This window comes from Dermacentor andersoni, chromosome 1, assembly GCF_023375885.2.
Source record: "Dermacentor andersoni chromosome 1, qqDerAnde1_hic_scaffold, whole genome shotgun sequence".
Classification (NCBI taxonomy): domain Eukaryota; kingdom Metazoa; phylum Arthropoda; class Arachnida; order Ixodida; family Ixodidae; genus Dermacentor; species Dermacentor andersoni.
In genome coordinates, this window is record NC_092814.1 from 361719641 (window position 1) to 361729121 (window position 9481).

At 46.6% G+C, this 9481-nt stretch overlaps 1 non-coding gene across 1 annotated transcript; it reads left to right on the plus strand.

Moving 5' to 3' along the window:
• The first annotated feature begins 8937 nt into the window (after positions 1–8937).
• Positions 8938–9010, plus strand: TRNAR-CCG (transfer RNA arginine (anticodon CCG)). Its single transcript has one exon. It is a non-coding gene; the product is annotated as a tRNA-Arg (tRNA).
• Positions 9011–9481: the final 471 nt, after the last annotated feature.

Here is a 9481-nt window from a genome sequence, read left to right on the forward strand (position 1 = left end):
ACCATAGGTAAAAAATCAGTTCATTTGAAGCGCTGAAACTGTGCAGCTTACACGACGCTATATATAAAACTTCTGGAGCAAGGGTCTTACACACATTCCATAATGGCTTCACTGCAAGACAGCTGTGTAATGCTGTGAAAGGACGCGACAACTCTCCCAAATATACAAGTGTAAACCACGTCTCATTTTATACTGACGCGCGCTACTGTTGACAGTAATTTTTTTCGCAATTCGCAACTGAAGAAAACAGGCAACACGGCATACATACGAAACGCAAGCACAAAGTATCATGCCATTAGACGGGCGAAAGGAACGAGGTTGTAGTCCTAGCTTCACAGCAACAAAGGCCAATCCAGAGTGTTGTCACATGCGTACGCAGCTAAACGACAGTTGTTGCCACATTCGTTTTCTAGAGCTGGTTTTGTGTGAGTCTATATATGTCCCATCAGCGCTGAAAACACCGAACGCGTGAGCTCTTTGTCTGCCCTCGCCAACGGAATTTCTTATCGGGCTCACGCGTACGACTCGCAACAGTTGTGGGCCTTTAGGGCATTCCCGTCTGGCTTGCAACTGATGTACATAAGAAGACTGATGAAAGTAGTAAAATAAAGCCTACCTGATTTTAAATTAGAAGACCAGCAACGACACATTTGGCAAAAGACAGGGCACACGGCGCTGATGAAAATCGGATAACTTGACGACCACAGGAACAGCGAACCAAGTGTCGCCACCTTGTGCTTAGGCACTTCTGCTAGCTTGTATTACTGCTGGACAGCTAATGAGTACTAGCTACTGAGTACGCGTGATAATGAGCGCCTCACCTCGACTGCACATTATTTTCTGATTTCTGTTTATGTATCCATTGGAATATGAACCTGGCAAAGTTTAACGCTAGAACGTTATCTAGTGAGGCGAGTCTAGCAGTGCTATTGGAGGAATTAGAGGGCAGTAAATGGGATATAATAGGGCTCAGTGAAGTTAGGAGGCCAAAAGAAGCATATACAGTGCTAAAAAGCGGGCACGTCCTGTGCTACCGGGGCTTAGCAGAGAGACGAGAACTAGGAGTCGGATTCCTGATTAATAAGAACATAGCTGGTAACATACAGGAATTCTATAGCATTAACGAGAGGGTGGCATGTCTTCTTGTGAAACTTAATAAGAGGTACAAAATGAAGGTTGTACAGGTCTACACCCCTACATCTAGTCATGATGACCAGGAAGTCAAAAGCTTCTATGAAGACGTGGAATCGGCGATGGGTAAAGTCAAAACAATATACAGTACACTGATGGGCGATTTCAATGCCAGGGTAGGCAAGAAGCAGGCCGGAGACAAGTCAGTGGGGGAATATGGCATATGCTCTAGGAATAGCAGAGGAGAGTTATTAGTAGAGTTTGCAGAACAGAATAATATGCGGATAATGAATACCTTTTTCCGCAAGCGGGTTGGCCGAAAGTGGACGTGGAGGAGCCCGAATGGTGAGACCAGAAATGAAATGGACTTCATACTCTGCGCGAACCCTGGCATCATAAAAGATGTAGACGTGCTCGGCAAGGTGCGCTGCAGTGACCATAGGATGGTAACTCGAATTAGCCTTGACATGAGGAGGGAACGGAAGAAACTGGTACATAAGAAGCCAATCAATGAGTTAGCGGTAAGAGGGAAACTAGAGGAATTCCGGATCAAGCTACAGAACAGGTATTCGGCTTTAACCCAGGAAGAGGACCATAGTGTTGAAGCAATGAACGACAATCTTATGGGCATCATTAAGGAGTGCGCAATAGAAGTCGGTGGTAACGCCGTTAAACAGGAAACCAGTAAGCTATCGCAGGAGACGAAAGATCTGGTCAAGAAACGCCAATGTATGAAAGCCTCTAACCCTACAGCTAGAATAGAACTGGCAGAACTTTCTAAGTTAATCAACAAGCGTAAGACAGCGGACATAAGGAACTATAATATGGATAGAATTGAACAGGCTCTCAGGAACAGAGGAAGCCTAAAAGCAGTGAAGAAGAAACTAGGAATAGGCAAGAATCAGATGTGTGCGTTAAGAGACAAAGCCGGCAATATCGTTACTAATATGGATGAGATAGTTCAAGTGGCTGAAGAGTTTTATAGAGATTTATACAGTACCAGTAACACCCACGACGATAAGGTGAGAGAGAATAGGCTAGAGGAACTTGAAATCCCACAAGTAACACCGGAAGAGGTAAAGAACGCCTTGGGAGCTATGCAAAGGGGGAAGGCAGCTGGGGAGGATCAGGCAACAGCAGATTTGTTGAAGGATGGTGGGAACACTGTCCTAGAAAGATTGGCCGCCCTATATACACAATGCCTCATGACCTCGAACGTACCGGAATCTTGGAAGAACGCTAACATAATCCTAATCCATAAGAAAAGGGACGCCAAGGACTTGAAAAATTTTAGACCGATCAGCTTACTGTCCGTTGCCTACAAAGTATTTACTAAGGTAATCGCAAATAGAATCAGGAATACCTTAGATTTCTGTCAACCAAAGGACCAGGCAGGATTCCGTAAAGACTACTCAACAACAGACCATATTCACACTATCAATCAGGTGATAGAGAAATGTGCGGAATATAACCAACCCTTATATATAGCCTTCATTGATTACGAAAAAAATTTGATTCAGTCGAAACCTCAGCGGTCACAACGGCACTACGGAATCAGGGTGTAGATGAGCCATATGTAAAGATACTGGAAGATATCTATAGCGGTTTCCCAGCCACCGTTATCCTCCACAAAGAAAGCAACAAAATCCCAATAAAGAAAGGCGTCAGACAGGGAGATACGATATCTTCAATGCTATTCACAGCATGTTTACAGGAGGTATTCAGAGACCTGGAGTGGGAAGAATTGGGGATAAAAGTTGATGGAGAATACCTTAGCAACTTGCGATTTGCTGATGATATTGCCTTGCTTAGTAACTCAGGAGACCAATTGCAATGCATGCTCACTGACCTGGAGAGGCAAAGCAGAAGGGTGGGTCTGAAAATTAATCTACAGAAAACTAAAGTAATGTTTAACAGTCTCGGGAGAGAACAGCAGTTTACGATAGGTAGCGAGGCACTGGAAGTGGTAAGGGAATACATCTACTTAGGGCAGGTAGTGACCACGGATCCGGATCATGAGACTGAAATAACCAGAAGAATAAAAATGGGCTGGGGTGCGTTTGGCAGGCATTCTCAAATCATGAACAGCAGGTTGCCACTATCCCTCAAGAGGAAAGTGTATAACAGCTGTGTGTTACCAGTACTCACCTACGGGGCAGAAACCTGGAGGCTTACGAAAAGGCTTCTGCTGAAATTGAGGACGACGCAGCGAGCTATAGAAAGAAGAATGATAGGTGTAACGTTAAGGGATAAGAAAAGAGCAGATTGGTTGAGGGAACAAACGCGATTAAATGACATCTTAGTTGAAATCAAGAAAAAGAAATGGGCATGGGCCGGACATGTAATGATGAGGGAAGATAACCGATGGTCATTAAGGGTTACGGACTGGATTCCAAGGGAAGGGAAGCGTAGTAGGGGGCGGCAGAATGTTAGGTGGGCGGATGACATTAAGACGTTTGCAGGGACAACATGGCCACAATTAGTACATCACCGGGGTAGTTGGAGAAGTATGGGAGAGGCCTTTGCCCTGCAGTGGGCGTAACTAGGCTGCTGATGATGATGATACAGTCATCGCCTCAAAGAGACATGCGGACACCTGCACTTTTCACTCTAACTATACGCCCGCCACAATTTACGAAAATTCTTCGTTTTCGGAAATACGGACGATAAACACGTCTTTTTTTGCCCTTTTAACTGTTTCCTCCGTTTTCGACAAGACAGAAGGCGCGTCTTCTTTTTTTTCTTTTTTTTTTTACGTAGACTCCCTTTGTTTTTGATGAAGCATCACAGTGTGTGTATTTTGTACGGATGTTTTCTACGTTAAATTACGGAAATTTTTTGCAGTGCGATATATGCGCGTACTTCCATGCTGACCCTCAAAGCGCCTACGGGAGCGTCCAAAAAACCTTCACAAGGCTGCGTAAACGGTATTACTGGCGTGGAATGTATCGGTTTGTGCAGCAGCACATTGGATCATGCACCGCCTGCCAACAAAGCAAAACTCCTCCACTGCGCCCTACTGGCCCACTACAGCCGCTGCCGTGCTCTGCGGATACAGCGATGTGGAAACCGCTGGATTATTGTTGGCGTCGAGTACCTGACGCGCTACGCCGAGGCCGTGGCTCTTCCCGCCGCAACCGCTCGCGACGTTGCGATGTTCATTCTTCGCAACTTCGTCCTTCGCCACGGTGCTCCTGGACAACTACTCAGCGATAGGAGTCATGTCTTGGCAGAAGCGATGCAATCCCTCCTTCGCGAGTGCCAGTTCATTCACCGGAAGTCGACCGCGTATCACCCCCAAACGGACGGTCTCACGAAGGGCTTCAACCGAACACTGTGCGACATGTTGAGGATGTTCGCCTCGTCCCACCACACAATTGGGACACCGTACTCCCGTTCGTTACGTTCGCTTATAACACCGCGACACAAGCGACCACGGTTTTTAACCTTTTTTTCTCTTGTATGGGCTTGAGCCTTCGTGTCCTCTGGAAACTATCCTGCCCTACCGACCTGACGCTTCCGAGTGCGCAAATATTTCAGAAGTCGCCCGACACGCTGAAGATTGCCGCCAGCTGGCTCGTTCGTTCACCAGCGAAGATCAGGGGCGTCAGCAGAAAAGTCCCGACAGTCATCAGGCCACGCCCACCTTAACTGCTGGTTCCCTTGTTTGGCTATAGATATCGCCTCACATGCCCGGCCTTTCTTCTAAACTACTTGCGCGCTACCACGGTCGTCCGCACCGGATCATCGACGCCTCCTCCCCTGTGAACTATATCGTTGAGCCCGTCACACCATCGCCGTACTTTCGTTGTCGAGGTCGCGAAAAAGTGCATGTTAGCCAGCTCAAGTCTTATTTCGACCTCCTCATCCTCTCTGCTCCCTGAATCGCCAGGTTGGCTCCGTTTTACACCCAGGGACAATGTAATGAAGCAGACGCGCCTCGTGTTTCCGGTAGCAGCTCGGAGACGACGACGACGACGACCCGCGCTGTGATTTGCAAGAGAGCTCGGGCTGCTCGCTGCTGCTAGGCTGCTGTTTATCGACTGTTTTTCACCTTTAATTTGACATCATTACAAGTACAATATTCACCCGCCGTGGTTGCTCAGTGGCTATGGTGTTAGGCTGCTGAGCACGAGGTCGCGGGATCGAATCCCGGCCGCGGCGGCCGCATTTCGATGGGGGCGAAATGCGAAAACACCCGTGTACTTAGATTTAGGTGCACGTTAAAGAACCCCAGGTGGTAAAAATTTCCAGAGTCCTCCACTACGGCGTGCCTCATAATCGGAAAGTGATTTTGGCATGTAAAACCCCAGAATTAAATTTTTTTAAATACAATATTCGCGGGTTTCATTACAGATCTGATATCAGAGCAAAAGATTAGTTACAAGCTGAGCTACTAAAACGTCTGGAATAATTAGAATTGAGCAGAAATATGTGACACAAGGGACGATACTCATAACAATAAGAAAAAAAATTGAAAAGATCGTACAATATAATAATTCATGAGCTTCATTATAGATATATCACAGGATAAGTTTAGTTACAAGTTGACTTACCCAAGCGTCTGGAATAATTAGAATTAGAAATCACTGATTATCGCATACCAAAACACACAATCGTAGATTTTAAGATCCACCACGTGAGCACGACTCTGGTAAAATTCCTGGAAATCACAAATGTATTGACGTCACTAATGACGTCACACAAGAAAGTGGCATGATATTTAACCGGCTAATTACTTGGAAAACTGCTGCCTCTGCGTTCGATTCGTGCGTTGGGTTCGCTTAAAGTTAACGTAAGGACCACCAACGCCGAGGTGCGAGTGCCGCTAAAAGACACATAAGTCACAAATTAGAGTCACGTACCATTTTTATGTTGCTAAGTCAGTAATAAATAAAGAGTGCCGAAATAGCTCAATTGTGGGCGTTAGGCTGAAGATCTAGAGGTCCCTTATTCGATCCTGGGTTTCGGCATATCCGTCGTGCATCTTTTATTTAGTAAAAATTATTGGGAAGTATATTTACAAGCCTCCATCGAATCTGGGCCACGTGCAATTTCGTAAGATAGACGCAAGACGCTTCGTAAATGAGGAAATCTTTCTTTCGCTCTATAAAAACGCTTGTACCGGGCTTTTCGTGCATTCGTCCTACGTTGTGGCACCAGGTAAGCAGCAGTGGTTCCCGTACCGAGCTCCACCGGACGGCATCAGCTGGAAAAAAAAAACTACAAGCATGTGTAATTTCGGTATTTAGACCTTAGAGGAACACTGCGTGTAGAGGCAAAACTTGCGAAAGTGGTGAACGGGTGGCATTACAAACAAACCGATTCGCTTTTATGTACATGGCGTAGAATATACTGGACTCATTCCAAGCAATACCATGAAATATGAAGAAAAGATCTGATTAGCAAGCTTTCTCCCATTCCCAGGGCTTAGTTGCTGCACTTTAATAGTACAAATACACTGGCGACTTCACATTTCCAACAGAACTTGGCTGCAACCAACGCGATAGTACGCTACGTATACACAGACGTGGCCACACACAGGCTCTCAACCAGACCGTTTTAGACGCTTGCACGATTTCCTTCTACTCACACTCAAGACATGCTTGGGTGCAAAGCCTGTTCTCAGTTTTTCAGAAGACAATTTCCCAGTTTTTTTTTTTTTGAGCTCCTCGACGTTATCTTTTGCATGTTCTGTCGGCGCAAGCAACACACTCCCGTGTTATGCTTTTGGCAATCGCTCGTCGTGTTTTCGACAGTTGTGACTACCGAAAGAAGGTATACGATATGCTGCGGGGGCCATAGAAAGCGTCACAAACTTGTCTCGCTAAGATTCAGCACACGCCAAAATAACTGTCACTGCGGCCGAGCTCCTTTTTGTTAACTGCGTCACAATGTCAGGCGCCGCGAGCGTATCTCAAAAGTATGTGGAAAAGTAACAAAATTAATTAGAATAATGTTGGGGCTCAGACAATCCGTCATGAGCTGGTCCCAGTAAGATTCAGTACAAGCGAAACTAACTGCGTCACACGGCCGAGCTGCTTTTCGCTAACTGCGTCACAACGCCGGGCGTGGCAACTTGCAATAATCTTGAGGTCAGACAAAGAGCGCGCGAAAGCCTGTCCCAGTTATATTCAGTAAACGCGAAACGAACTGCGTCACACGGCAGAGCTGCTTTTCCCTAACTGCGTCACAAAGCTGGATGCGGCGAGCATGCCTAAAAACTGCCTAAATAAGTTACAGTAATGTCGGGGCTCATAGAAAGCGTCGCAACATCACCCAGTACGGGTCATTAACTCAAATTGCTACACGAGGGCGGCCGAGCTGGTTTTCGCTAACTGCATCACAAGTCTCGGTTCCGTTCCGTAAAAGCGTAAATTGCTTGAAATGCGACGCACACTGTCAAACAAAATATATCACCTTACCTTATCACCTTACCGACAAGCCCAAATCACTGCTTTACATCACCTTGCCGTCGTCCAATAGTGCAGTGGTACCGAGTCGAAGCGCCCAAGGAACTGAAGAATACGAAGTCTCAAAGTATGAGTTCACTTATACCAGAAACTTTTTAGTTTTAGCAGGAAAGAATAAAAAGAAATAAAACATGGTAAGTTCATTTCACACTCTTTTTTCCAATGCTCGCGTCAACTAACGGATGGGGCGAACGCTAGGAGTGGCATGTTCCTTGTTGCCAATTTTGAATTTCTTTCTCTGTAATACGTGTCTGAAACCACGTGTTTGTGACGTACGGCTGTCCGATACGGGGATAGAGGCTCATTTTCACTCCGAGGTTCTAATGGGACGGCCGCGAGTGGTTCGTCCGCCCGAGGAACAGCGAATGTACGAGGAACCACGAGGAGAACAGCGGCGAGAATGTTACCGTCGACGTCGGCCGATCCAGTTGCCCGGGAAGAAGAGCGCGCCCGCGACGCCGACTACGACACCACCGATGGCCGCAACAACGACTTCGCCGGTGCCAACGCGAGGTTTCGGGGAGGCTTTCTGGACCGTCACTTTGCATCGAGATGCCGGGCATGCAACAGACTACAGTTTCACAACGATCTCTCCGAGATGAACGGAATACGATCCGAGGAACGACACGCGGCGTGATTCTTGTCGTAGCACGTATGCTACTGCAAAACATTTCCGTGTAACTCTGTGTTGTACGTGCAGTCGTACCGCCGTGACGGCCAACAAAGTTTCGATGGTCGACCACCTTCACAGGGTGGAATGGAGTTTCAATCTTCTTTTTCTCTTCGTCTCGAAAGCAGATTATTCGGGCTCATTAGCGAAAGCTTACTGTAACTGATACCGCCTGAAACAAAGGTTTACTTAGTAACATGTTGCGCCGGTTATCAATTGGAGTTCATCATATTGTTACGGAAGGATGAGAGAAGAGAGAGGAAGAAGAAGATCGGAGACGCTGGCTGCTGCGTGTTGTTGGTGGTCAGCCATCTTAGATATTCTGATTCATCCTGTATATATATTGTGAATATAGTTTTTATATACTCGCAATATCCCCGTAACACTATTATGGGCAAATGTTCATCTTTCTCAGGGATCAAATTCCAGCCGCGGGGGCCGCATTTCGTGGGGGCGAAATGCAGAAACGTCCGTGGGGCCCCGCGGGAATGTTAAACATCCCCTGGTGGCCAAAATAATGCCGCAGTACCCCACTACGGCGTGCCTCGTAATCAAATCGTGGTTTGGCACGTCAAACGCCAGAATTTTATGCGATCTATTTTTTTGTTTCTCTTCACTGGTGTAACACTGCTGTTTATGTGCGTGTGCCATCGGTTCCCGCGTGTCCGCGTGGCCTAATGGATAAGGCGCCTGATTCCGGATCAGGAGATTGCAGGTTCGAGTCCTGTCGCGGACGCTTTTTTTTCTAGCTTTCTTTTTTTATTCTAACGAAATTTGCCGAAGTGAAGCCTGCAAATTTCCTAATTTTATTGTTCCATTCAGGCATAAAATTGCTAGCCAGTATAACAGTTCGGTACCACCTGGTATGGGCGCTGACGGGCTCGTACATTTGGAGTCACTCATCGACTTCAAGGTTGTCGGTCCCGAAAAACGTTCCTGAGTTGTGGAACTGCAACAAGATGACTGTCGGCGTTATGGTAGTCATTGCGTTTATCGGCGTGGTGGCTGTCGTTGAACTGGCTCCATCGGTCGTCATTTTCTTAATGGCGAGCCTACGTCCGCTTCGGAGCTCCGTCGTAGTAGCCCACACCTCCAAGAAATATGTTGCGGAAGGAAGAAACAAGACGGGAAATTTGCTTACAGAATGCACAGTAATCTACAGTAATTGACAAATACAAATCTACAGCAGGCTAGTCGCTGAAGCTTC